The sequence below is a fragment of the Ictidomys tridecemlineatus genome, chromosome 3, assembly GCF_052094955.1.
Source record: "Ictidomys tridecemlineatus isolate mIctTri1 chromosome 3, mIctTri1.hap1, whole genome shotgun sequence".
In the NCBI taxonomy this organism is placed as follows: domain Eukaryota; kingdom Metazoa; phylum Chordata; class Mammalia; order Rodentia; family Sciuridae; genus Ictidomys; species Ictidomys tridecemlineatus.
In genome coordinates, this window is record NC_135479.1 from 214,463,456 (window position 1) to 214,491,434 (window position 27,979).

The 27,979-nt window shown below is 62.5% G+C and overlaps 1 protein-coding gene across 11 annotated transcripts in view; it reads left to right on the forward strand.

Annotated features, from left to right (window-relative positions):
* Positions 1-27,979, forward strand: part of Agpat3 (1-acylglycerol-3-phosphate O-acyltransferase 3) — a 70,553-nt gene that overhangs the window by 12,674 nt on the left and 29,900 nt on the right. For 6 of the 11 annotated variants that reach the window (XM_078044735.1, XM_078044743.1, XM_078044744.1 and 3 more), the window contains exon 2: positions 3,306-3,365. The exons of 1 other annotated variant lie outside the window; for it this stretch is intronic. The gene's annotated coding sequence lies outside the window, so the exon portion shown is untranslated. Of the gene's footprint in view, positions 1-3,305; positions 3,366-8,514; positions 8,639-11,807; positions 11,956-23,038; positions 23,435-24,895; positions 25,300-27,979 lie in introns of those variants that run through there. 4 more of the 11 variants (XM_078044742.1, XM_078044739.1, XM_078044738.1 and 1 more) reach the window with 4 other exon arrangements.

The window sequence follows — 27,979 nt, forward strand, 5'->3', positions numbered from 1 at the left end:
ACCTTGGAGGCTGGCCAGGCCATGTGTTTGCTCTCTGGAGGGCCCTGATGGCCTTGACCTCCTCGTCTACCCAGGGAGGGAAGCAAGTGGCCCCAGCTCCAGGGGCCCAGGTCCCGTGTCCCCCTCCCTCTCACAGCTCTGGGATGTTGGGGACGCTTTCCCAGGCCAACCCCCCAGGCCGACCCCCCTGGCCAACCCCCCGGCAAGTCTTCAAAGCAGGAGCTCCCTGTAACTGAGCCAGGACATCCCGTCAGACCACGTGGCCTCCGGGATGTGGGCCGCTGGGCTTTCCCCTTGTTATTCAGCCCGGCTTGTTTGGAGAGTCCTAAATAGGCCTGGGGCTGAGGGCCAGGTCACATGTCCAGCCCCGCTTCCCCGCCCCCTTCACCCTGCTCCCCCACCGGCCTCCCATCCCTCCCGCCCTCCCCCACCCTCTCCCTCCCTCCTCTGGCTCCATATTCTGGAGGTGTAGGGTACAGGGGTTGGGTAAGGCCTCCTTCACCAGCAAAGCGGGCTGCAGTCCCTCTGCTGAGTTGGGCTGAGGGCTGCCCGGCCGGCTCGTGAGTGACGAGGACAACGGGAGCAGCCTCGCTCTCCTGGGCGCTCCTGTCCCTGTTTCTGCTCAGGGCGGCCCTTTGCATCTGAGGGAGCCCTGGCAGCGTCTGCCCTGCCTGGGCCTGCTGACCTGGCTCACTGCTCACGCCCAGTCCCCACTAGCCTGGAGGTCTGAGGCACTCCCCGAGTGGCAGGATTCTGCCATCTGTCCTGGGTGAGAGGACGTCAGCATTCCAAAGCAGATACGTGGTGACTGTGGTCCGACTTCCCTCTGCCTCTGCCTGTGACCTCCTCTGGACTCCCTGGGATCACTCAGCACCGACCATCGCGCCTCATCGCGCCTTCAGATGGCAGCGTTCACCCCACAGGTTTGAAGTGAAGGCTCAGGAACTCAGGGTCCTCTTGGCTGGGGTGAGGTATTTACTGTCCTTACGGAGGAGGTTGCCGACCTTGCTGCAGGAGGGCCCTGGAGACCACAGTGCCCAGGTGCCACATGCACCGTGGTGACAGTCTGGCTGGAAACCCAGCTGTGTCCTGTTTCTGGACACGTGGGGTGTGCGGTGTAGACTGCTGTTCAGTGGATTCGGCGCCTGGTTGCTGAATTCATCAGTGTGATAACTGCTCTGGTTACAGAGGATGCCACGCCCTGAGGAGAGACCCTCGGGGTACTTAGGTGTGAAGCACTGTGGGGTCTGAGCAGCCCCTGGCTCAGAACGGGGAGGTGTGAGGAGGAGCCTGGTGCCCAGCCTGGTGCCTACCGAGTTGGCTCGGGGTCAGGGAGCCAAGGCCTGGTGGAGCCAGAGCGGTGTGAAGTGATCGTGAGAGGCTGGAATTAGTGGAGGGAGATAAAGGACAGGAGGGAGTTCTTAGCAAAGGAGCCCCAGGGAGCAGAGGGGCTGCTGCAGCCCCAGCCCTCGGAGAGCTCCTGGCCTTGGCCCAGGCTGGGGTGCAGTGTCGCTGCAGCTAGCAGAGAGGCCTCTCTGCTCCTCCAAGCAGCACCTGGCCTGAGCTGCAGGCTGCTGGGCCTCAGCCTTACAGAGCTGACGGCGAGACTGGAAGGAGTCAGGCCGACTCAGCCACAGCCTTTGCAGGACCAAGCCCAGTGACAGCTGAAGGCCTGCCACCGTGCACAGCGTCCAGTTCACAGTGACTCCAGCCACCAGAGGAGAACTGTCAGCCATCCAGATGGGAGTCAGCAGATGAGGGGTTCAGGGCTGTGGGTGGATGTCCAGCGACAGGCCAGCTGAGCAGTGAAGAGGACGTGGGAGACAGGCCCAGTAAATGCAGAGGAGAGCAACGGGTGGATTCAGTCGAGGTTGCCGGAGATGAGTTGGCGAGCCTGAGGACACAACACCGGAACGCGGGGCAGAGAGAAGAAAGAGAAGGGGGCCCTGGAGCAGCCTCATCTGGTGGAACAAGGGGCACGTGGTAGGAAGCACTGGAAGAAAGGCAGCTGTTCTCCCAATTGGATGAAAACTCACGCCCAAGAAGCCAGCGCCTCCTCCCGAGCCGAGGAAACAAAACCACAGCAGCCACGTCACGCACGTCACAGGGCTGATGCTCAGACAGGCAGACTGTCCCGTGCCAAGGAGCCGGTGAGAATTAGAACAGGTTCTCCTTGGAAACTGCAGTTCAGAGACAAGGAGGGGCAGTACTGGGCCCCTCTACGCAAAAGCAGCGGCTTGACCTGCCTCACACCACGTTGAAAGTGAGCTAGAAGCGGGTCCCCGAGAGAGTGAGACCGTCAGACCGGAGAGGAAAGGCTGTGTCGCCGGCCTGCCTCGGCCAGCTTGGCCGACTGGCGCTTCTCAGTCCTGGGGGCAGCAGGTCCTGGGTCTGGGTGCTGGCAGATCGGCTTCTGCCCGTGTCCTCCCGACTGCCCTCGCCTGGCAGAGGGGGAACAGGCCAGCCCAGCTGCGGGCCCGCTCCCAGGCCCCAGAACCTCATGAGGCCCCACCTTCGTGTCCTGTCACGTTGGGCTCTGGGGGAGGGGACACAGCCCACGGTGTGTGTTCAGTGGAACAGATGTCATGGCGACCTGAGGCATCAGGGCGAACCTTGGGGACATGGTAAAAAAGGCCAGTCACAAGAAGGCAGATGTGTGACTCCAGCAGAGTTCCGGAAGTGGTGGGAGTCATGGACCAGAAAGGCGGATGGCAGGGCCGGGGAGGGGCTGGGGTGGGTGTTTCGCGGGAGGGGCAGGTTGTGGAGATGTCTGCCCAGTGTCAGGCGGCCAGTGCCCCGGCCTGTGCACCAGGCGCAGTAGCATGGTGAGTTCTCTGTTGTGCGAATCTCGGCCTAGTTTACAGCAAGTGAACCCAGGATTTGGTGACCTGGGTGGGCTCGCTGTGATGGAGGGAGGGCTTGGTTGGGCTGGTGTCGGGGACTGTGGGAAGGGCAGTGTGGACAGGGCTGGCAGAGCCCTGGGGGGGGAGGAGCAGGAACCTGGCACCTTCTGCTCCACCCGGGGACAGGCCACCCTGGCTGCTCCCAGAGCCTCAGGGCTGCAGGTTGCTGCCCTGTCCTGGGTTGTGGCCTCCAGCTGCCTCAGGGTCTGCTCAGGTCCAAGGTGTCCACTGGCCTCTTTGTCACCTACTGATGGGCCCCAGGGGCGGCGCTCTGGTGCTGGTGGGAAGGGAAGGTGAAAGTGCAGCTCCGGGTCCCTCCCGGCCTCTGTTGACAGGAGCCTGCCCGTCCGGGTCACCTGGCGGTCCTGTTCCCTCGCTCATGGTGTGTCCTCTCCCTTCCAGGCCCTTCAGGTCAGACATCTCCGAGGAAGTCGTTGCCTGCCCCGCTGACCCCGTGCCTTGGTGAGTGCCGAGGATGCCTGCAGCATGCTGCGTCTCCATTCGTGTCCCTGGGCCCCTTGGTGACATGGCCAGCTTTGGCCAGCAGAGGCTGGAGACCAGTGACCTCTGCACCCAGGTTCCCACCAGCTTAGATGTGGCTGTTGGGACCATGGGGGCCGTGGGCGCGTCCCAAGGGCCCGCGTAGGTAGTTCCTGTGCTCAGAAGCCGGTCCACAGAGCTGCTGCCGCCTGCTCCAAGTCTGCAGGGTGAAGTTCAGACACTTCTGTTCCTGGGAGGGACGAGCTCAGCTGGAAGGGGCCCAGCCCAAGTGCCACTGGGCCAAGCCACTGCTGGGGCACAGCTGGGTAGGGTCCCCTCAGCCGAGCGGCCCCAGGAGCCCCTGGGTCTCCTGGAGACTGGCTGGTAGCCCTCCATCTGGGACCCCTGGTGAGGCTCTGGGTCAGTGCACATGGACCTGAGAGGTGGAGCCTGCTCCTGCAGGAAGCCCCGGAGCCTGTGCTGGTGGGGATGCACAATTGGCTGGCCATTCAGGCAGGTGACAGCCCCCAGGCCCGAGGACAGAGCTGCCCCTCCAGGAGGTCTGCAGGCCTGGGGCATCTCTCCTGGGCTCCCACAGCCCCTCCGAGGGGTCTGCGTCGTCCGTGGGGCCTGCTGGTGTTAGGGCTCATCCACAGTGGTCAGGCCTGGGCGGGGGACTTGGCTCTCTTCCGTGGACCTGGTGACAGCTGCCTTGGAAGTACCTTCTGTGGAGGTGGATCCTGTCCCCTCTGCCTGGAAACTTCTAGGGTTAGCTCATAGTCCAAGTTCTCAGTGGGCAGTGGCCAGGCAGTGTAACCTCCTGGGTCGCAGCATGACCCTGGTGGCCGAGAGCCACGGCTCCATGAAAACACACCTGACGGGACGGACGCAGCCTGCCGCCAATCAAGTGGTTATTTGGGAAATCTGACTCAAAATAGCTGAAATGACTGGGTGGTGTCTCTGTGGAGGTGAGTGCATTATGACTGCTCTGTAAGAATTACTGTCACAGTGAGGGCACTAGTTGGGGAGCCCCTGCCCTCCGGCTCTCGCATCTGCTCCTTATTGATCTGCTTCCCAGCCGTGTTAAATTGCTACAAACCACTACTATGTACCAAGGAAAACAAAGCACATTGTGCCTAAAGCTGAACACCCTCCCTGCTCCTTTCTTGTGACTTAGAGTAGTGGTCCCCTGCTGGGCTGCCAGGCAAGGTGAAAAGGGTTGGGGTGGCATCGGGGACCCTGGGGCGTCAGGAAGCCTGGTGGGACTGCAGCCGGAGCCCGGGAGGGCCTGGTCGCGGGCACACTGACCTTGCTGTGCTGGGGTTCCTCGCCCCAGAGGGGACGTGCGAGGGCGGGGGCTCAGACTTTGCCAGGCGTCTGGGGAGACCGTGTCCTGCAGGGGAAGCCGCAGCAGATCTCACCAGGTTCAGGGCCGTCGAGGGGCCTGTGGAAACCGCCGCAGACACAAGGTCAGAGCGAGTCAATTTTTTTCTTAATATTTGAATTTTAATCATAGGAGTAATATGCTTGTAAAAGCTGCACCCAGATGCACCTCTAATGAGCAGCTGAAAGTGTGCTTCCCCTGAGCCCTGTGCGGCAGCTCCGGGGCATGGCCTGGAGAGCCAGTGGAGCTGGTGGGCTCGCCCTGTGTTGAGGGGCTGGCTGGGGTCAGAGGTCATCTGTCCAGATCAGAGGAGCCCCAGCTGCTGGATGGCCCAGATGCCGCCTCCGCGGAAGGTGGACTTTGCCTTCCATGTGGTGTGGACCTGGCCCTGCCTCTGTCCCTCTGGCCTGTGCTCTTTGTAAGTCCCAAGGTGACAAGGTGGTGCCCACGCGGCCTGGGCTGGGATCCATTCTCCACTGGGAGCATTGCTACCTGATCCGGGTGGCCGCGCCCCTCCTGTGAGGCATGGGTGAGGGCTCGTGTCCGGCCTCTCCTTTCTGGTGCCTGGTGTTCATCAGCGCTGCTTCCCCAGCCCTCTGTGGTGCTGGCCAGCAGATAAGAGGGGCCGTGGCCTCTGTTTAGCTGTGCTTGGCCTTGCAACTGCTGAGCATGACCATTGGGTGTCTTGTCTTACGGACGCCATCTGTCCGACTGGGTGTGGTGCTGGGTGTGGTGCACGATCCAGCAATGAAGGCTGCCTCTGAAGCGGCCTGGCCCTGTGGACCCCAAACGTCTGCTGTGCTGGTGATTTGGTATCCAGAGTCACCAGCTCTCGGGATGGACGCCTCTGTGGCAGGTGTCCTAAAGCTTGAGTGTGTCCTGTGGCGGAGGCTGGAAGGCAGAGTCTGGGAGGTGTCCTCCTCATCCTCGGGGCCCTGCCTGGTTTTTCCTGATCACTCCCTGGGAGCTGGAATCAGGAGGTCAGAGCTGGAGGGCCCTGGGGGGCACCCACCTGATGGTGGACACAGGGGGCCACACCTCACGCCTGCTGTCTCCTTGTCCCTCTAAGCAAAGGTGGATTTCTCTCATGAGGGGGCTGGCCACTGGAGGCCCTCACGGAGGGCAGGAGCCGTTTGAGTGAGCACTCTGCCTGCCCATGGCCTCCTGCCACTCTTGTTACTGCCCACAACTGGCCTCGAGAACTTGGGTTCTGTGTGGACAGCTGGGCGTGCCCGGGTGGAGGGAGCATGCTGTCTTCTTCCTGATCTTTCTCTCTCTTACTCTGTTTTTAAGAGACAGAGTCGTGCTGTGCTGCCCAGGCTGGCTCCAAACTCATGGGCTCCAGTGACCTCCTGCCTTCGCCTCCAGGGAGGCTGAGACCACAGGTGCTCGCCTGGCGCCGGCTCTCGGGATGGACGCCTCTATGGCAGGTGTCCTAGGGCTCAGCACCTGCTCTTCTTGCTCTGATGAACACATTGTCTCCCTTCTTGTCTGACAGTGGTCACACTGATTGATCTTCTGTGGCGAACAGAAAACTCCTGTGTGCTCAGCTCAGCCAGAGCTGGTCGTGGTCATTGGTCTGTCTCTGTCAGTACGCGGCTGGGACTGGTTTGCTGATAGTGTCATTGTGAGTGTCCGTTTATTCCTGGGCGAGGCTGGCCAGTCTTATTCCTGCTGCTTGCCATGTCCCTCCATCAAGTGAACCACTGCCATTGGAGAGGGTGGCACCTGGCAGGGGCCTCAGGTGAGTGTGCACCCTGAATGGACCCTGGGTCCAAGCGTCTTTATCAGGAAGTGGCTGAGTTGGTTAAGCTGGTGTCCACATGGTCAGAGACCCGCTGCGGCCTTCCTACAGGTCATCTCATGCCCTCCATCCTGCGTCCACGGAGCCAGCCCCGCCGAGGGGTCACAGGGGTCACCTGTCGCATTTCGACTGTTGGCTCTGCTTGCTGATTCTTTAAAAGGACTCTTGCCTTTGCTCTCCGTAGTGGTGAGCTCAGGAAGGGCGTCCACCTTTCGGTCTCTACACGCTCTGAGAAGAGCACTTGTTTCTGGGAGTTGGGTCTGTTGTGGTTCTCAATGAGGCGAAATCCCCTGTGCCCCAGTGGACACCTGGCAAGGTCCGAGGTGGTTTTGATTGACACAGCTGGTGGGGAGCAGTGGCCGCTGGTATCTAGTGGGTGGACATGAGGGAGGCTGCCGTGCAACTGCATACACAGGACATCCACCCCAGACAGGGTCCTGCCCAGGTGTGAATAGAGTGTGGTTGGGAGATCCTCTTAGTGACATGTATCATGTTAGAAATTAACAGAGGACATGGAAAATATTTGTCACAGGGCTTGGGTGTGGGCCAGTGGTGGATCGTGTGCTTAGCGTGGCCAGGCATGGTGGTGCACTGGTAATCCCAGTGACTCGGGAGGCTGAGGCAGGAGGATGGAAAGTTTGAGGCCAGCCTGGGTGACTGCAAGACCTTGCTTCACAATAGAAAAGCAGGTCTGGAGGTGCAGCTCAGGGATCGAGCACCTGCTTCAGTTTCCAGCATCAGAAGAGAAAGTGGCGGCGAGGGAGGGGGGACTTGAAGACCGCTAAGGGCAGGGCCTTGTTTCTGGTTTCACAGGGCACACACCCCTGGCGGGCACACACCCCTGGCGGGCACACACCCCTGGCGGGCACACACCCCTGGCGGGCATCACTCTGCGCACAGCGGCCCTGGGCCATCTGGATCTGGTGCGTCCCGGGCGGCTGTGTGTCTTCCCGGCGTGTCTGCTGCTTACCTTTGAGCCACACTCCTGTCCCTCCAGCCTCCTGCGTCCCGGGCCACGTCTAGGGCTTTGCTTGTCCTTCAGCCTGTGCCTGCGTGTCGCCTCTCACTGCTCCGGTCAGTCTCCCTGCCTCGTGGCCTCTGGCCGCACCCCTACTCTGGTTTCCCACCCACCTCTCGCTGCTCCTGTGGTGGGACGCACAGTCGTCCTGCCGCCGTCCTCCTTGCCCGCCTTCCTCCCGCAGGGCAGGACTCAAGCCAGCCTTGGGGTTCCCGAGTTTCCAGACTGTGTCTCCTGGCATGCTGGCCACCTGGGTGCTCAGGTCCACCTGCGGCTCTGGAGACAGGCTGGGTCATGGCCTGCAGACGAGGGGCCTGACCCTTGGAGAGGGGACCCTGGAGCACATCGCAGGACAGGCCATGGCCACCAGCACCTGACCCCACGCTTGGCTGGGGTCTTCCTACGTCACCTCCTGCTCCATGGCATGAGGCCGTTCCCCTGTGCAGCTGGGGACAGAGCCTTCCCTGGACTCAGGGCCCTCCGCAGGTGTTTACACGTGGCATGTGGGGTGTGGCGTGGTGTGGTGCTGTGGTTTGTGCTCTGGTGTGTGTGCTGTGTGTAGTGTGGTGTGTGTGTGCTCTGGTGTGCGTGCTGTGTGCTGTGGTGTGCTGTTGCACTGGCGTGTGTGTGCGCTGTGTGTGTCCCCGGAGGACTGCTTGCTGGGGCAGTCCGTGCACACCGGCTGAGTGTGCACTGTGGAGCTGTGGACAGTGGCTGGCTGTGGAGAGGCAGCCTGAGGGGAGGTCTCCCTGGGGGACGCGCTGGCTCAGGCTGCTCTTTCGGGACTGGTGGGAGCCGCTGGGTGGCTGGTTGTGCCTGGCTAATCAGTGACCAGCCGCGGCTGGCTGGTCTTTCTAGGGATGAAACGTGCTGTTTTCTTAACTGGACACTGACCTCCTGGCCTGGCTTCTGGGTCTGGAGGGTGAGTGACCAGAGCAGCACTGGGACTGGAGCTGGGGGACGTGTGATGGCCATGTCTGTGTCCTGACTGCTGCGGTGTGGGTGCAGGTTCAGCAAGCAGTGGACGGCTGAGGCGGGCTGCTTTGTCGGTGGGTGTGTAGCAGGGGCTTCCCTCTGTGCAGTCAGCCCTGGGTTCTGTGATCCAGGTGGAAGAGGCGCAGCCTGGGGAGGGAGGCGCAGCTGGCATGGTGTGTGGGCAGTGCCAGCCAGAGCCGGGCCTGCTCTGCAGGCAGGTGCTTAGCCATGTGACTGGGGGACCCGCTCCAAGCACCAGGAGTGCGGGTCATGTTGTTTGTGAGGGAGGGCCTTGAGGTGGGCAGACTGGGACAGGCCCCAAGGGGCGGTGAAGGCACAGTGGCCGTGGGCTGGGAACCTGGCTGGTCAGTGCTCAGCAGACAGTGCGTGTCCTCCTGTGGCCTTGCTGGCTCCCCGGGGAGTGCCCTGCTCCCTGCCTCTCGGTCACTCCAGGAGCGTGGAGACTGGCTGCACTGACCTCGAGACCCCTGGGGGCTGCAGTTAGTTGTTGAATATGGGAACCGAGGGCCTGCCCTGTGCCGGGCATCCCCTTGGGGTCAGGAGCTGAGGGAAGGCTGCAGGTGGAGCCCCTGGGGCCCGCTGAGCTCCAGAGACTTGTGGGACTCCCGTCCTGGGAGCCCTAACCGCACAGGGCAGCAGTGGGCACGAGGAGGGCAGTGCTGATTTGCTCAGGAAGGCAGGCCCCTCTGGTGCTGTGTGGGCCCTGGCCAGGGACAAGGGGACAGACCTGGTCTGCACCTCCTCAGTGGCCCCGGGGGAGGTGAACCACAGGGGCCCCTGCCCGGCCCCTCCCGTCCCGAGAGGGCTACCATGAGGAGGAGCTGTCCCTGGAGAAGCCAGAGCCCGGCCACAGCCACCGCTCTGCAGCCAGAGGTGTGGGTTGCCAGCAGAGGAGGTCCCAGAGAGGGACTTTGGGTCAGGGCTGGCAGGGTCCTGGGTGAACCTGGGAGGAAGGAATTTCAGCACGAGTTTCTGGGAGAGTGCGTCGTGTCTGGCGTGTCCGGCTCAGGGAATGCCGAGGGGCTGCTACTTTCAACAGAGGCCTGTGCTGGGGCGGGTCTGTGCGTGGCGACGGGCGGAGTCACACTACTGCAGCACCCTGTGCGACAGCTCTGCTCTCACCGAGGTTCCTTTTGGCAGTGAGGACGAGGCGGGCACCCGAGCAGGGTGCGGGTGGCAGCTCGGGGTGGGCTTCCCAGCGCAGGGCTTGCCGCCTTTCCGAGACTCAGCGTCCCTCTCTCTTGGTGTCCCCAAGTTCCTGTAGGCATGCACACCCTACCCTCACCATGCACAGTCACACGTGCACGCACCACACACATTCACACACACCCGTCACAGGGTCGTTTGTTGGCCAGATCAGTGGCCGTCTTGGCCAGTGCAGGGCCTGTGGCTCTGTGCCTGCTCCTGTCAATCAACACCACGTGTTGGTGTTGCGGCAGGGAGCTGACAGGGCGTGCTGAGGGACAGCAAGTTGGGGCCGCGTCCCAGGGTGGAGCGCTCTGTAGGTGACAGGCCATGGCAGGCACCAGGCAAGACAGTGGGCGTGAAGTCACAGCGTCTGCCCCTTGTGGGACCAGTTGTGCAGGTGCCGTGGGCAGACCAGCGGAGGTGGGGGCCTGCAGCACAGGAGCCTGTCCCGTCAGGAGGCCCTGCTTCTTCTCCCAGCGCTCTGCACAGTGTGCCCACACCACAGGGTCTGCCCTGCAAAGGGAAGAAAGGCCCGGGCACTGGGCACATTTGAGGAGTCGGGGATCGGATCTGCAGCCTGCAGGGGCAGTAGGCACGGCCTTGCTGTCTCTGGGTGGAAGAGGGCTCGGCACCCCTACACCAGTGTGTCCACCAGCGTGGACCTATTTCTGTGCTGGAGGGACTGAAGCCGGGGAGCCGGGGAGCCGGCGAGCTGCAGTGAGTATGTCTGCCATTTCCCGACCCTGGGCCGCGGACTCTCGGGATGCAGGCTTGCCTGATGGTCGGACCTGAGCTCCTGGGCTCTCCTTCTGCCACTCCATCGACGGCCAGTCACATGTCGCACCCTAGCGCCAGCCGGGTCTACGCGGACGCCAGCTGGGCACCCTCTAATCTGATCCCAGGCTGATGCTGTCTGATCCCCTGGGTTGAGGCTCACCTCCACTCCAGAGGCTGTGACCTGGGCTGCTGAGCTCAGGGCGTGGTCAGGCCCCCTCCTCGGGCTTGGTTGACTTCCCGGGAGGCTCTCTGAGCTCAGGAGACACCTGGATCGGCCAGTTCCTGATAGAGGGTCCCGTGCACACCATGCAGGGAGGCGGAGGGTCCTCCTGCGGGAGGCTCCAATCGGGGCTGGCTGGGCCCCTCCACAGGTGGATCCGATCGCAGCCTGGAGCCCGTCCGCTCTCGGGCAGGTGTCTCCGGAGCTGGGCTGCCAGCCGTCCTCCCGAGGTGGGTGGTGGGCCTGCCGTCCAGCCCTCTTGCCCTCTGGCCTGGCTTCGTCCCCAGGCTGTCACGTCAGGCCCTGCGATGGCCTCCCGGGTGTGCTGGGAGCCTCTACCGACGCTCCGAGCTCTGGAACTCTGAGTGGCAGGGCGCTGTTCCTGAATGTGAGCCGACTCCTCTAACGAGAGCTGCTTCTGCTCCTGATCACTCAGGAAGTCCCAAGGGATTTGGGAGCTTGAGTCAGGAACTGAGACCAAGATAAAAAGTCAGTGCTTCCTATTTCACAGCCTCCAGTCTTGGGCCTATGGGCATTCTCACAGCAGGTCAGTTTGCTCCTGTTGACGTGGCTGGTCGGGGTGGGCCTGTGCCTGCTGCTCTACCCTGGCTCTGCCCTCCCAGTGTGGCCTTCTGACCTCAAGGTGGCTACTGCCTCCTGGCCATTTCATCTGCATCCCAGGCACATGCAGACTTTTCCTTTTGAAGAGCTTGCCCCAAGTCTCTCTGGTGGCTGTCCTGTGGGTAAGGAACAGGGACATGGCAGCCAGCTCTCCTGCCTCTTGCCAGGATTCCTCTGTATTTGTCCTGCATCCAGTTGGGTGCAGACAGGAGTTTTTCTGTTTGTGCCTCCCTTGTCCTGCATCCAGGCAGAGCCCCGTGCCCTGGGGTCACTCTGCAGCCTTAGCTGGCCAGGTCCAGATCTCACTCTCTGTGGAAATCTGAAGGCACTGGGAGACTCAGGGCGCCTTCTCAGCTGGCTGCGGTCCTGGCTCCGTGCCTGGGCATGTGCAGCTGGCAGCCTGGGCACCGCTGAGCTTCCCCCTGGCAACTGGGTCACGGGTGAGGGGACTGGAAGTCCCTCTCTCGCTCCTTCCAGTCTGGGAGGGAACGAGGGTGGATAAAACCTGGGCTCGTCACCTCCCTGCCACCTCCTGTGCCACTCAGCCCCACTGGGGAGCCACAGGTAAGGGCTGAATCTGGGCCCCTGAGCAGTCCTGGGTCTCAGCCCGCCCCCGAGGACATCCCCACCCCATGCTCTGGGGGAGAGCCTGTCCCCTCCACCCCAGGAGCCCAGGACTCGTGTGTCCCTGCTGACCCCGAGCTCACAGCACAGGGCACCCTGGGTGAGTGGGACCTCCCGCCCCTCCCCCCCCGCTGGAGCCCACCCGGGAGGTCAGAGGTCACCTGAGTGACTCCACAGGCTGGCCGCCAAGGCCAACTGTGAAGCTCTGGGTCTCAAGGCCGGACGGCGCCCAGGGCCGTCACCACCCCACTGCGAGGTGCAGGGTGAGTGGACCCCCCTCCACCCTTAGACCGCAGTCCTCTCCCCTCAGCACCGTCCGCCAGGCGGGCCAGCGGATCTCGAGTTAGCGTCCTGTTCTGGGAGAGCTGAGGTGACGAGGAGCTCATGCGGGCTGGACGCGGGGCCCTGGCCTGCACGCCCCACCTCCAGCAGTGGACGCCGGGGTGGACGTCGGGAGCCGCCCCAGTCACCCCAGGTGCTGTGTGGCCTCGCAGTGGGGTGGAGGAGAGCACTTCCTAATGGAGTGGGTGGGGGTCCTGCTCTGCAGACCCTGGTGCGTGGGGAGCCGGGCTGGGACAGAGCCCCTCACCCTGAACTATGCCGGCTTAGGCCGCGGGGGAGGGGCAGGCTAAGGGCCCACCCTGGCGCCTTCAGCAGGCCCCTCTACCCTCTGGGAACCAGCCCCGTGTGCGTGGCTTCCTGTACGTGGCGTGATGCAAACAGGAAGCTGAATTGATGATCAGGCACAGGAGGAGACCCACAGTGTGACTAGTGACAAAGTAGAGCCTCTGCAGCGCTGTCCTGGGGAGAAAGCCGCTCTCAATGGCGCGGTTCTTAGTGCTTTTGGAGGGTTGACCTTGGGTAGCTCAGCCCGAGGGTGAAGCCACGGTGTGGGTGGCAGCGCCGGGCAGTGGACCAGGTGGTTGTCCCCAGAGGCGCTCAGGCTCTGCTGGCTGCAGGACAGGTACTGGCACCTGTCGCCGCTCCGCGTGGGCTGCAGCCCCCTTGGGCTCCAGGGAGACCGTTTACGTCCCACCAGGCGCCTGCGTGAGCACGGGCCTGCTGTGGGTTGGGAGGCCATCCCAGGCAGTGGGGCCACATGGCCCTCCCAGATGCCCAGCGCAGGCCTCCGGAGCCGCGGCAGCAGGGAACCTGCCCTTGCAGGCCATGGCTGCTGTCCTGAGAAAGCTGCCACCGCCCCTTGCTCCAGCTCCAGCAGAGGCCAGGGACCCTCTCTGCCCCTTCTGTTGCTCCACATCCCTCTGTGGTCAGCAGGGCTCATGGGTCCAGTGGTCCCCCACTTGGGAGCGTTGAGGCTGGGCTCCTCATGGCCCCACAGCCTGCTCTGTGCTGAAAGGAGGAGGTGCCCTGGTCACAGGGATCCGTACCCGGAACCTCCCTGGGCAGCAGGTGGTTCTCACATGGTGGACTGGGCCTGGAGCCAGCGCTTCGTGGCTCGGCAGGCTGGCCACAGGCTTCGGGAGTTGGGAGCAGGCCTTCCCTCTGCATGCTGCTCTTGTCCCCAGACCTTGGTGGTCGAGGTCCTTCCAATGAGAGACTGGCCCTACGTTCACAGCAGCTGTGGAGACCCTCCGTGCCCCCCCCCCCACTGGGACAGCAGGGCAGCACCCTTGCTGGGCCCTGCCTTCCCACGCCCTCCGTCCTGTGTCAGGGCCTCTGCCAGCCCCGCCCCCTCTAAAGCCCTGTATTTTTAGTAGGTGACCTTGGGGAAATAGGTGACCTGGTGCCTTCAGCGAGGCACGGAGCACATTGAGGCCAGTCATCTGACCAGCCTGGAGAGCAGGAGGGGACGGAGGCCTTTGCCAAGGGCCTCCTTCCTGCCCAGCCGTCACCCCCCGGGGGGCGGCTCCCCACTGCTATTGGTGCTGTTTTTGTCCTTGGCTCCTGGCTAGTAAACCAGATTATTTTAAAATTTAATATTGGCTTTCTCTGGAAGGTTCCAGGTGTGGTTTCCAGATCACTTGGTTTCTACTAGGAGTCTTCATAGCAGGACTCTCAGGAAGGGCCTTGGTCACCACTGAGACTCCCTGGGCCCGTTGCACATGGCTGTTCCCGCCAGCGGTGCGTCCCCTCCCAGGCCACCTGTCCAGTTGTGGCTGCGTCTCACCTCCTCTTGGCTCTGCGACTTTTAACGGAAATCATCTCTCCATGTGTCTTTTATGTCCATTGTCTGTGTAAAGATCGTGGTGAGGATGCATGCTCGTTTTAAAAAACACAGGGTTCTGCGACGACCGGACAGGGATAGCGAGGGAGGCCCTGGCATGGCGCCGCCAGCTGTGGGCAGCTGTGGGAGCCAGGGGAGCTGAGTCCTCTTTGGCCAGCTGTCTCCAGTGTTACCATCATGCCCACCGCGGGCAGGTAAGGGGTTGCTGCTGGTCAGCTGTGGCCCGAGAGCCGCCATGGGGCCGGTGGGGGCGGTTTCTAAGGGGAGTGCCAGACCTAGGCCCGGCAGGCAGGCGTGAGGCGGTCCCTTGCTTTAGACCTCCTCCCACAGAGCCCAGTGCTCTGCCCTGGGGGCGTGGCTGCTCACGATGTGGGTGCACAGATTCTTGGGTGTCCTTTCTGCTCCCCAAGACTTGGTGGACAGGGTCACTTTTCACTGCTGCACTGAGGACAGCCGGAGCCTGGGCAGTGCCCTGGTCCATCCCCTGCACCGGTGAGCCTGGAGAGCCTGGTGAGCCTGGTGAGCCTGGAGAGCCTGGAGACATCTAGCCGGGCTGGAGCAGGGAGGGGACTGGGGTGGGGCGCAGAGCCGGCTTTTCCCCTTAATCACCCTGTGGTTAAGGGGCCTGAAGACTGCCTCACCTGGAGGGAGAGACCTTCTAAGGGTTGGCAAGTGGGTTTCGCTTCTTAAAATTCCTTCCTTCTTTCTTCCCTTCCTTCCTCCCTCCCTTCCTCCCTCCCTCCCTCCTTCCCTCCCTCCTTCCCTCCTCCCTTCTTCCCTCCTTCCCTCCTTCCCTCCCTCCTTTCCTCCCTCCCTCCTTCTTTCCTTCTCTCCTTCCCTCCCTCCCTTCTTTCCTCCTTCCCTCCCTCCTTTCCTCCCTCCCTTCTTCCCTTCTTCCCTCCTTCCTTCCTTTCCTCCCTCCTTCCTTCCTTCCTTCCTTCCCTCCCTCCCTTCTTCCCTCCTTCCCTCCCTCCTTCCCTCCCTCCTTCCCTCCCTCCTTCCCTCCCTCCCTTCTTCCCTCCTTCCCTCCCTCCTTCCCTCCCTCCTTCCCTCCCTCCCTTCTTCCCTCCTTCCCTCCCTCCCTCCCTCCCTCCCTCCCTCCTTCCCTCCCTCCCTTCTTCCCTCCTTCCCGCCCTCCCTCCCTCCTTCCCTCCCTCCTTCCCTCCCTCCCTTCTTCCCTCCTTCCCTCCTTCCTTCCTTCCCTCCCTCCTTCCTTCCTTCCTTTCCTCCCTCCCTTCTTCCCTTCTTCCCTCCTTCCTTCCTTTCCTCCCTCCTTCCTTCCTTCCTTCCCTCCCTCCCTTCTTCCCTCCTTCCCTCCCTCCTTCCCTCCCTCCTTCCCTCCCTCCCTTCTTCCCTCCTTCCCTCCCTCCCTCCCTCCTTCCCTCCCTCCCTTCTTCCCTCCTTCCCTCCCTCCCTCCCTCCTTCCCTCCCTCCTTCCCTCCCTCCCTTCTTCCCTCCTTCCCTCCTTCCTTCCTTCCCTCCCTCCCTCCTTCCTTCCTTCCTTTCCTCCCTCCCTTCTTCCCTTCTTCCCTCCTTCCCTCCTTCCTTCCTTCCTTCCTTCCTTTCCTCCCTCCCTCCCTCCCTCCCTCCTTCCTTCTTGTCCCAACCTTTTTCTGTAAAGTCTTTTAAAAAGGTCTTTTTACTCCTCTTGGCAATGGTCCCCGTGTCCCTTGGGCAACATGAGTGATCATCTGAGTCACTCTGTCACCCCACCGGCACGCCACGCTGGTTCCACCTCTGCCAGCTGCGGGCACATCCTCTGCCAGTTTACCTCCTGATGCCAGCAAGCCAGCAGGTGCCCAGGCGAGGGTTCCGGCCTGAGAAAGGCACCAGGCGTTCCGCCCTGCCCTGCATGTGGGTGTGGGGCGGGGTTCCGCGGCAGCAAGGCGTGCTTCTCTCAAGGGGAGGAGCCACTAGAACGTCATTAGGAGTGTCACTTTTTGTATTTTTGTTTTCTGGCACTGGGGGTTGGACCAGGATGCTCAACCACTGGGCCACACCCCCAGCCCTCTGTGTTTTCTATTTTGAGTCAGGGTCTTGCCAAGTTGCTGGTCTTGAACTAGCCATCCCCTCCCCCAGCCTCCAGGTAGCTGGGACGACAGCTGTGGCCACCGTGTCTTGCTTGGTTTGACTCCTTCGAGGACTAAATGACGATGCCTTGAACATGCACTTTGACCGGGCTGTCCCTTGTGTCCTTGTCTTACCTCACGAGCGTGTCGGGACGTGTGTGGAGGATGTGTCAGGCAGGGGTGTGGCAGGCCCAGGGGTCCTCAGGGCGAGTGTGGTCCCGCACACCTTGCTGCATCCACACGGTAAAGGTCTCGCAGATGATTTCACCAGAATGAAGGACAGCTGCCCAGCCCAGCTCAGCCCACCTCACTCCGGTAAGCCTTGGAGCCCAGGATGTACTGTCCTGTCCTGCCTGGGCAGCGGGTGGGTTATGCAAAGGCCAGAGAAGGTGCCCGGAGCAGCATGCAGGACTCGGGCTTCTCGGAGGAGGCATGTAAGAGGTGGGAGTCTTCTGAGAGGAGCCCAGGGGCCTCTGGCCAGTGGGGCTGCCTGCCCTCGCAGCACTCAGGCCAATGGTGGCCAGGTGGACAGGCAACACGCATCCTCCCCACAGTGCCCTGGGCTCCGAGCCTGTCCCCATGCAGAGAGGGGTTTCATGTCTCACACTGCAGGGTGTGCAGGGGCAGTGACTTCACCAGCAATAGCCTGCCTGTCTGACCAGCATCCCGAGGAGCGAGGTCCCTGAATGCATGCAAGGAAGTAGCCTTCTCAGATCACACACCTGCCAGATCCCCGTGTGCAGAGAGGGCCGCGTCCCGCGAGATAGTGCACATCTAGTCTGCAGCCTGCTTGTTCTCATTGCTCTCCTAACTTGGTGAGGTTTTCAGGAACAGAGAGGGGGCCCTCAGGGACAGGTGTTTTTCTCTCCACATTTTCTTTAAGGACAAAACGTGTAGGAACTAATTACCCCCATTCTACAAATAAGGGAATGGAGGCCCAGAGAAGTTCAGCATCCTCCCCAAGGCCACGCAGCCTGCTGGCGATGAGCCAGGTTCACCTGGCAGCGTGCTCCATGATCTTATTTTCTGCACGTTCTGCTCACGCGGCGTAAGGACCCAGCAGACGACTGTCACAGCATCCAATGGGGAAATCAAGTCACAGAGCCACATGATGCCACCGTGTGCAGTCTTACTTAGTGCTAGCCTGTGTCCAGCATGAGTGGCTCAGAGTGTGCCACCCTGCTGCATCCAGTGCCCTCTCCTGGCTCACGTTGGCGGTGCTGGGAAGGGACCCCTGCTGTACAGGTGCCGCCAAGCTACCCCACCCCCGGCCTGCACTGCCCTGCTAACACCCACCGCCGGCTCCTGCAAGCTCTTGAGGCCCACTGTCCCCTGCGGGACAGTGGCCTCTGTCCACCAGACCCCTGGCTTGCTGGCAGAGCGGACTTGGCAGCCCTGTGCCTGCTGCCCGAGGGCATCAGGTCCCGCAATGGCCCCCATCTTACACCAGAGCCCACTGCAGAGGGGGCCCTTCCTGTGGGAGGCTGGACCTGGCCTCTGTGCCCGCCTTTAGCAAGCGCGGCGGGATCACGGTGAGGCACGCAGGAGCCCAGGAGCCGCGGGCAGAGGAGGCTCCCCAGTGGCCTCCGCGTGCCGACCGGATCCTGTTTGCTTCTCTGGCTGTTGGCTCCTTGTTTGGTTTGCATAGTAACCTGCTCTCCAGGTAGGAAGGATGGTTACCCCTGGCCCCTGAGGTCCCGCCAGCCTCCTCCTGAGCCTTTGCCGCTGTCTGTGTCACCACAGTGACACAGTGAGCTTAGCACCTGTTTATGGGTGGGACGGTCCTTAGCGGTCCTTCTGGGGGAGGGCAGGTTGGGTTGAGGAGGGGGTACCTCCTGGCCAGAGGGCACAGTCGCTTCCCGTGGCCACCTCTGTCCTGTGACTGCGGCTGGCCCCGGCAGCACTGGGAGAGCCAAGTGGGCATTCAGGGCCCCAGCTGCCCGCTGCTTCTCCGATGCCTGCCATTCCGTAGTGAGTCCCACGGAAGCATCTGAAGGAGGGCGCCCAGGGCTCTGTGCCAGCCAGGTGGTGGGTACATGCCCTGAGCCTGGGGGCGCCTCTCCTTGCCCCTGGGCCCTGGCCCTGGTGTCTGGGCTTCGGATGTGGTCAACAGGCTGGTGGGGGCCACCCCCAAGGAGCTGCATGGGCTGCATGTGACACGTGGGCTTCCTGGGGCGAGGTGACTTGGGACCTTCTCCCGCCCTGGAACCTGCAACCCCTGTTTCCCATCCTGTTCAGCCCATTTCTTGAGGCCCGGACATCTCCCAGGCAGGTGGACAGTGTGGTTCACCTGTAGCTCACCCTCTGGTGCTGGAGAAGTCGAGCCACCTGGCTGCCGGCCCTGGAACACTCCTGGGCACGAAAGTGACTCTCGGGCTGCTGGGGTAGAGCCACAAGCGGCCGGCGGGGGAGCTTGGACACCCGAGCCTCTGGTCTGCGGTGGTCTGGGCTCCTGGCAGGGCTATTTGAGTTGGCCGAGGTTCCAGCAGGGGAGAGCTTTGGTCACTAACTGAGAAGGCTCCTGGCCGGGTGGCCTCAGAGGCCACACTCTTCTGTGCCTCCGTGGGACAGGGAGACTTCTTCAGTGGAGTGTTGGCCGGGCGGCCCTCGCGGCCACTCGGGGACCTCTGCACCCAGCTTCTTGATGGCGTGGAACCTCGAGGGGGAAGGCTGGGTGGGGTGAGAGGAAGGCAAGGAGTGTGTACGTACCTGGGCGGGGTGGCAGAGCGGAGCAGGGGCTGATGGCAGGCCAAGGGGACCAGGGGCCTGGCACCTGGGCTGCACCATCTGAGCCAGGGCTGGGGCCGCCTGCCTTCACCTTCCCGGAGTCGCAGATGGGGTCGGGCTGGGGGCCAGGGGAGGCCGCGCTCTGGAGGCGGGGCCACGTGCCCCTCGTGGTGCCCCCGCCCGTCCCCTCCCTGGCTCTGCCTCCTGCCCGCCTGGTCTCTCTGATGCCTGTGTGCTTTCCTCCCTCCCTACGCGGGTGGCACAGGCCAGGGGCCTGGGGGCTGAGACTGGACTGAGACTGGCCTGCCGCTCACGAAGCCCAGGGCTGGTCCCAGGCCTGGTGGTTGTGGCCAGTCCTGGGCACGGGGCACTGAACGGGTGTCAATGGGAGAACCAACAGAGCTGCGTGACGCGTGTGGCAGCCATGTGTTCCCATGGTCAGTCACACTTGGAGTCTCTCTCAGCTCACGGCGTAAGGGGAGCGTGGACATTTCATGAGATTACCAAAAGAAGGGTTTCCGATGCCTCATGAACACGTGGTTCTATGTCGTGCCCTGAGGAGACCCCAAGAGATTGTGCTGGTGTGCTCCCGTTCTTCTCTTCCAGAAACTGTATAAATCGTTAGTTTTCCAGATGCAGGAAGATGATCTGTAGGTGTGTTCCTATGCATTATTTTTGGGTAAGGATGATGGGGATTGAACCCAGGGCTGACCTACCACTAAGCCACATCCCAGCCCTTTTTATTCTGAGGCCTGGCCTCATTAAGTTGCTGAGGCTGCTTTGAACTCGCAGTCCTCCTGCCTCAGCCTCCCATGCTCTGGGATTATAAGTGTCCCCGTCCGTCATGTCTGGTTCCTGTGATATTTCCTTATGTAGTTTGTTAAACTATTTTTTTCTTCTTTTTTAACCTGAAAAAAGAAACGTGGGGAATGAATTCTGAGTGGTCGTGTGGAAGTGGGAAGTGAGCTGACTCCAGTTTGGGGACCCTCACTTCCTGCTGGCACCACGCCTTGCTCAGATGTCCATGGAAGGCCAGGATTCAGTAGAGGGGTTCATCTATGCCAGGGCACCTGGGCAGAATCTGTATGCCCACGAGACCCAGCTTCGGAATGCTCCTGGCTCGCTAAGGACAGCAGGACAGAGCGCGGCCTTCGCCACACTCCCGCCGAGGGGACAGAGGGCAGGGTTGTTTGGGTTCTGCTTCTGGCCTGGAGAGAGATTCCAGGCGGTTTTTAAGAATTAAGGAACTAACTGATGGACGGGTGGCCCTGTGTGCACAGCCACCACGTGGTTTCTAGGCTGTGCATGTGTGTGTGAGGACTCCGGTCTCCGCCGTGGTGGACAGGCCGGGTGAGTGGGCGGCTCTCACACGCTCAGCCCACTTCCTGTGGAGGTGCCCAGAGGTGGTGCCCAGAGGTGGTGCTGGACCCAGTAGGTGAAGTTCCAGGCTCTTTAGGCGCCACCTGTTTTGCACAGCGGCTGAGTCTGTTGGCATTCCCACCAGCACCTTGGAGGGTCCCTCCACTCCAGCCTTGCTGGCCTGTCCTCATGGGGCCGGGTGTGGCCGTGAGCAGGAGCCTCCCCGGGAGATTGCCCATGGCTCTGTCGGAGCCAGGCCCCGCGGTCAGCGGCCTGACCACCTGGGGATTAGCCTTAGCCAGCACCAGGATGCTCCCGTGCCCCGCTGGAACTAGGTGGCTGGATCATGACGGATGGTGTCCCCGATGGTTTCCTGACCTGCTGGAGAAGCCGCGGGCAAGGTGTCCCCACCCGGGGCGCGCATTTCCCCGTGGGTGCATCTGAAGCTATCTCTCGGGGGCCTTCAGGGGGCCGAAGGAGCAGCATCCCTGGAAGAAAGTGTCCAGCGGTGGAATCTCACCCTTGCTGTCCTCACGTCCTCTCCCAGCAAATGGCCTTGGACCAAGCCGGTGTTGGTGGACAGCGGGAGGCCCTGGTTGCTCCTGATGTACCAGGAAGTCTCTGGCAGAGGGAGGCTCCAGTGGGAGCCTGAGCGTCCCAGAGGTGTCACATCTGGAGGCCCATGAGCTCCTTGTGCCCTTGCAGGTCTCCGCTTTGCCATGCATGACCCTGGTGCTCCGTGATGGCCCCTGGCCCTGGTGCTCCGTGATGGTCCCTGGCCCTGGTGCTCCGTGATGGCCCCTGGCCCTGGTGCTCCGTGATGGCCCCTGGCCCTGGTGTTCCGTGATGGCCCCTGGCCCTGGTGCTCCGTGTTGGCCCCTGGCCCTGGTGTTCCGTGATGGCCCCTGGCCCTGGTGTTCTGTGATAGCTCCTGCAGACGTGGCCGAGGCTCGTGGGCCCTGAGGGCATCAGAAGCCATCCTCTGGAGGTTGTGGCACAGGCCACAGGTGTCTGAGCTTTACCCCAGCACCAGCTCTGCTGGGGGTGGCCCCGGGGGCAGAAGAGCTTCCCTGCCTGCCCACTGTTTGCCCACCTCCTCTCCCTGGGGTGCATTAAAATCTGGATGACGTGCCCAAGCTTCCGGGGATACCTGTTCCCAGTAGCTGTCTTTGGTCTGGTTTTGAAAGCACACTCTCATCTTTTGTGCTCTCTGTACTGTTCACATCTGCCCTACACCTGAGTGGATGGACGCTCCTGCTGGCCAGCCACGTGGGCCCCGGCTTCTCTGCTTGCGCTGTCAGCTAGAACCCTAAGGGACCCTGCCTTGAGGAGAGGGGCCCCGTAGAAGGTGGCCCTTGGCGGCCGTAGTCCAGGGTCCCTGGGACGGGGCGTGAGCATCAGGGGCAGAGCACGGCAGCCTCTGAGCCACCCTGGGCATTGCCGCAGCCAGCTGGGACCGGCCACTTGGGCGCCCACCTGCCTTTTCCATGGCCCTTGCCACACTTGGGCCAGGTCTTACTAGCCGGAGGAAAGTACGAGGCCCTCGTGGCGTAGGCTGCCGGTCACGCTTGCCCAGCTGGGGGCAGGAGTGGCGTTCCTGGGGCCCTGTGAGCTGGGCTCTCTGCACGCCTGGACTTGCAACCCGGCCCAGTGGACCTTTGTCTTGCCCCTCGGTGTCCCGGGGAGCTGGGTTGGCAGCAGTGCTCTTTGGAAGGGGGGATGCCGGAACCTGTCGATGGCCACCTTGTGACGGAGCAGTTCTGAAGCATGGTCAGAGGGCCACACGGGCCACAGAAGCTGCTCCGCGTTTGCCACTGCCACTGTGCAGGAGGCCCCCCACGTGTCTCACGCCACCCAGGTGACAGGCGTCCAGTGCCTCACACAGTCTGGGGACGGAGCGGCTCAGCAGGCAGTGTGGGCTTCCATGGAGTCAGGTGGGGTCAAGATGTTGGCCTGGGCTGAGCTGAAGGCTCAGTGGGGCCGGATGCCTCCTGAGCCCAGGTCACACTGCCCCCAGCCCATCACCAGGGAGGAAGGCCAGCAGCCTCAGGATGGGAGTGAAGTGTCGGCCCTGCCAGAGGCCCTGTGTGGTGGTGTGGGCTGCTGTCCGGCCCCAGTGTGGGGCCCCACCAGGCCTGGAGTCCTGGTGTCCAGTACCATTGGGCAGCTCCGCTGTGTCTGGGCTGTGGAGGACACAGAGGGGAGCCTCCCCCCATGTGGCTGTTCCCCTGCAAGAAAAGCCATGCTGGGCGCTGCTGTCTTCCAGGCGGGTTCTTGCTGGGTCTCGTCCGTCTCCCAGCCCAGCCTCTCCCAGCCCGTCCTCCTGGCTCTGTCTGGGGCACCTTCCTTCCAGAGTTAGCTTCAGGCTGGAGCTGCAGGGTCAGACCTCGGCACCCGCTTCTCGCCAGCCAGGCCACCAGCTCTGAATCCGGGGAGTCCACACGGAGCCCCTGCCTGGAGCCTGGGACAGGTGAGCTGGGCGTGGTCTCTGTGGACCCTGTCCTGTGCTCGGGGCCACTTGGGGGTTCCCTCAGCCCTGGCAGATGGGGTAGGAGCACATGGTGCTCTTGGGTGCCCAGCCACATGGGTCAGTGCTGGGCGGGGCCCAGTGACCTGCGACTCTCCTGTTGACTGTGGCTCCCGTGAAAGCTGCTTACTGGATTAGTGGGCTTGACGGCAGCGGGTGGAGGAAAGGCCAGTGCCGTGTGTCCTGCTGCAGCACATCCTGCTGTCCCTGCGGGAGTCTCTGCAGCCGCCAGGTCACTGTTGGACTGCTCAGCCCCAGAGTGCGCCTCCCCAGGAGGTGGCTCTGAGCAGCCGGCTCCCTCCTCCTGCTGAGCACAGGCTCTGGGCAGCTGTGGCGTCCGCCAGACGTGGCACGGGCCTGGTCACCGCGCACATCTTGGATCGCATCCCTCACCTTCTGGCCCCAGGCTGACACCTACTCACCCGCCAGGCTCCCTCCTCCCATTGAGAGAAGCCCAGGAGGCTGCAGGATGCTGGCCGGGTCCTCAACCTGCCTCTTCTCGGGGGTCTGCGCCGGGCTGCTGGCCGTGGCCCTGGCCTACTATCTCTACTGGTAAGCGAGGCCGAGTGGCCTCCCTCTGCCCACCACTGGCGCTCCACTCCCCCCCCCACAGGTTCCTGCTGTGGCTGGGGTCTCGGGGCCAGGGAAGGGGGCCCAGGTGGCAGCGTGCATCGGGCCCCGCACAGGGCCTACAGGACTGTCCCCTTTTCAGTAAAGGCGTCTCTCTTCGGGATGTCCCTGAGAATGGCGCAGAGGTGTCACTGTGTCCTGTGGGTCCTGAGTGCTGGCTGCCTTCCCCAGGAGACAAGGGTCCCACCTGCAGACTCGGCTGTGCCCTCTGCCTGCTCTCGCCGTTGAAGGCCTCTGTGTCCTGCAGGGTGCACTGGGGAGAAGAGCACGGTGCTTTAAGTTGATAAGTGGCAGACGTAAAACCCACTGCCCCGTCGGTCCACGCCAGGCCCTGCTGCTGGGCTGACCCAGGGCACCTGACCCTGGGTGGGAGTGGCAAGTGGGGTCCAGAGCATGCTGGTCACTCTCCAGGGACAAACCAGGGAGAACTCTGGCATTACAGGCTTGGGCCGTTGCCTTTTTGCTAAATTGACTTGCTGGTTGACTTTGATCTTCAGGATAGGGAGAATGGGGTTGCCTGTCCTCAGTTTCAGTGAGACCCTCTTGTAGTAAGTCATTTCTTGGGATTAGGGCTGAGTCATGCAGTTTTGCAAATGCCAGAAATGATCAATGACTTATTATTTGTTGGGAAAATGGCACCTTTGTTTCTGGCTGGAACCTGAGCGACCTCCATAATTGGCTTAAGGGATCTTTCAGATGTAAGCCTGTCACTGGGGTGGGGGACGGCCCTTGCTCCCTTTGGTCCTTACAGTCACCTAGTGGCACTGGTGGCCGAGGTCTGCTTGTTATTTTAACCTTCAGGTGAGAGACTGGCCTTCAAATAGTCCCCTCATGTGCCGAGACAGAAACGGGTCAGAAACCCTGGTTCAAGCACCCTGGCCGGGCTCTCAGTGGACACCTGCTCCTGGTGCCAGCTGGAACAGACTGCAGCAGGTGTACGGGGCCCACTGGGCCTGGGACACTGAGAAGTGACCTTCTCTAGATCATTCTTTACCAAGTTGCAAAAGGAGCTGTTTGTCATCGTCACATAGGACACAGATGGATCGTTACCTTGGTTCAGACATCGGCCTGTTAACTGGAGTGTGCAGACAAGAGCCAGGCCACCCCCCGGCACCCGGCACACACTCACGGCTGCACGGCCCTGGGGCTCTGTGGGGCAGCTCTGCTGATCTGGGACGGGGCAGACCCAGTGACCTCCAGAGTGTCGTGGGCTGCGGTGTTTGCCCGGCGTGCTCGAGACCCTGGGTTCTGTGCCCAGTTCCGGGAGGGCGAGAGCAGATGCTATCGAACATTTCCACCTCTGCCGCCGCAAATGACTTTGGACGCTGTTGACTTCAAAGGCGTCTTTTGGGTTCTGATGACATTTATCATCACCTAAGTGACGCCCGTTTCATGGCGAGAAGAGCAGAAGTGCCCTAACCTGCTCCTGCCCGAGGCCATCGTCAGGAGACCCCCTTTGGTCTTGCTGGGGACAGTATCTTGGAATGTCCGTGTGCCCTTCTCGCCCAGCTCAGAGAGAGGTGTCTGTGTGTCAGTGACTCCCGCGGCTGGCTCTCGGTGGCCACGTGTGTGCTGGAGGCCGCGCTGTGGGTTCCCAGCCTCCCTCTCCTGGGCATCCCCACTGCCACGGCCGCCTGGAACCCAGCCCCGTCTCCTCGGCTGCCTTCCGTGGGCTGGGGGCTGGAGGGCACTCGCCTTGGAGCCCGGGGACAGCAGGGAGACACCTCCCAGGTGGCCCCGTCTCTCCCGGTTCCTGCGCCCTTTCTCTGGAGCCTGGTCTTTCCGAGGTAGGTTGTTGGAAGAGTCGAGGGCACCTGAGGCGGCTTCAGGGTCGGCTGGTGCTGGCCAGCAGCTGTCTGGTGTGCTGGGAGCTTCGGAGCCTGGGCTCGCGGGCCTCTGTCCTCCCAGTGGCCTGAAGGGCCTCCCGGGCGGCTTGGCTTTGTGGGGACAGAGAGCTGGAACCCAGGTTGGCTGCTGGACCTGGTGTCAGGAAGATCCTGAGTCTGACAGCCCTGTTCCCAAGAGTGGCCTTGACCTGTCCCCTCGCAGGATAGGAAGGGGACTGCAGCAGGGCACCAGCCCCCACGTGGTCACTGTCCGCTGCGCACTGGGGAGATGGTTGTAGCAGCTGCTGTGGTCTGTGGCTGTCCCCAGAGGTGCTCTCGAGGCTCACCATGTGGCGCTCATGCGCTGAGTCGGGTGATGCGGGTGACGGGTGGTCACGCTGCTGGGCGTCGAGTGTGGGATTTGGTGTCCTTCCTGGGGGCCGCCCACCCAGCATGTGAATCAGGGCCTCTCCCCAGCCAGGCTTGGTGGTCTGCACGTGAGGCGGGCCCTGGGCAGTGAGTGGCGGCCCGCCTCCTGCCCTCCCTCCGATTCAGAACTAGCCTTTGCCAGGGGCCAGTCCTGGGTTCTGTGCCCTGAGCTCTGCCTCAGCGTGGACTGGGAAGGTGGACGCTGTTTCCTCCCCAGGCGGCAGCAGGTCACTCTCCAGCCCCCAGCCCTCTGCAGTGGAGCCGGGTCCCCATGTCCCATGTCACCGCAGCTCTGTCCGACACCAGCGCTGCAGGCTCTGCCCCTCCCGCTCCCAACTTCCCACTTTTCGGGGGGCCAGTCCCTCATGGAGCCAGCCCTGCTGTGCCTGTGCTGGGCTGGCCGTCCTCCTGCCCAGCAGCTGGGTGAGGCCGGCTGCCCAGGGCCGCCCTGTGGGCTCAGAGACAGGAGGTGGTTTCTACATTTGGCAGAGGGGGCAGGGGACTGGGCAAGGTCAGGAGAACGAGGTTCACAGAGTCAGGAGGGGGGCTGCGGGGGGCTGCGGTGGCGGGCGTGGGCCCTTCTGTGTCCTCCGACTTCCTTCCTCCTGGAGGCGGGGGCACGGCGCTGCCAGGCCAGGGGGTTGCTTGAGGCTGCACCCTCAGGAGCCGCACGAGCACTGCAAGCTTCTGGGTCCCCAGGGGTCGGGCCCGTGTCCCAGAGCTCCTTGCTGTGTGCCAGGTCCCCGTCACACAGGCCTCCACAGCCTTGTCCTGCCCTGGCCAAGTGGGGAGGAATGGCCCCACGGCTGGCCCTGATAGGTCACCCACTTGGCAGCATGGCTGTTTTCACTCGTGGCCGAGTGGTCACTGGGCTGTCCTTGTGTCCTGCTGGCTGAGTCCTGTTGTGCTGCTCTTGGGCAGGAGGCCACAAGTTCCTCCAGCCGTGTGCCCTGGTGGTCAGGCACCCAGAGCTAAAGGAGACGAGGAAGATAAAGGACAAGTACGGAGCCTGTGGCTGCAGCCCAGCGTCCCTGCCACACTGGGGAGGGGCAGGCCACAGCACACCAGGAGGGAACAGCGTGGGCCAGGGCCTGAGCAGCTCTGGGGGCCTGGCTCTGGGGGCCTGGAGCAGTGCAGAGTGGGAGACAGGAAGGTCCCCAAAGCACAGAGAGCTGGGTGCATTCCCCAGCTCCAAGATGGTGTGCCTTTCCTGGCAGCCAAGGCAGGTGGCACAGTCAGGGGCGGGGGGCACCTCTCCCGTGGGGCCCTCAGCCTGGCCTCTGTGGGTGGAATTACCAGTGGGAGTTGTGGACAGAACTTCAGTTTAGTTTGAACTCTTGGGACTTCGGCGGGGGAGCCGGAGAGAGGAGAACACAGGCCAGTCTGTTGAAGGAGAGGGCGAGGGACGCAGGTGCCGGGCTGGTTCTAGACCAGCCCCGCATGGGGGAGAGAGGGTTGCAGTGGGTCCACAGGGCTCTGCAGACCTGGAGACGGTCGCTTTCCCCGGAGAAGCTCATGTGGGCAAGGAGAGCAGAGCGATGGGATTGGCACCGTGTGGCAGGCATAGGTGGCCTCACACAGTGTCCACCTGCACCAAAGGTGGAGCCCTTCCCCTGGGGAGCGCAGCGGGAGAGCCATGATCCCTCTCCTGTTGGCCTCACAACTCCCACCCAGAGCTCCACGTCCACGGTGCGAGGAGGGGGTCGTGCACCCGGGATGGGGTGCAGGGTGGGAGCTCTGCATCAGCACAGCTCTTCCTGGTCCCTATGTGGGACAGAGGTGGCAGGAGGAAGTGGGAAAGCAGCTGGTCGCACTGGGGAGACCCCGAGCACCACACGCCCTCTCAACAACCCCAAAGAAGAGGCCCTGGCACCGCGTCTCGGGGCTCAGCCTCCGCCGCGCTTCCCCTTAACGTTGCATTCTGGTTTCTGGTGCTGGGGATCCGGCCGGAGTGCTTCTCCCCTCGCTGTTGATTTCTTATTTTGACATAGAGTCTCACTAAGTTGCTGAGGCTGGCCTCAAACTTGTGACCATCTTGCCTCAGCCGCTGGGATCACAGGTGTGGCCACACTGCACATGGAGCCTTACGCGTTGCTGGCGTGGTCAGGTGTTTGGAGATGTCTATAGGTAGAGCATCTTTGTAGCTGAGATCTTTCTGAACTTATGTCCAGACAGGTAACTCCACTGGAAGCCTGGCCTTCCCCCGTCGCTA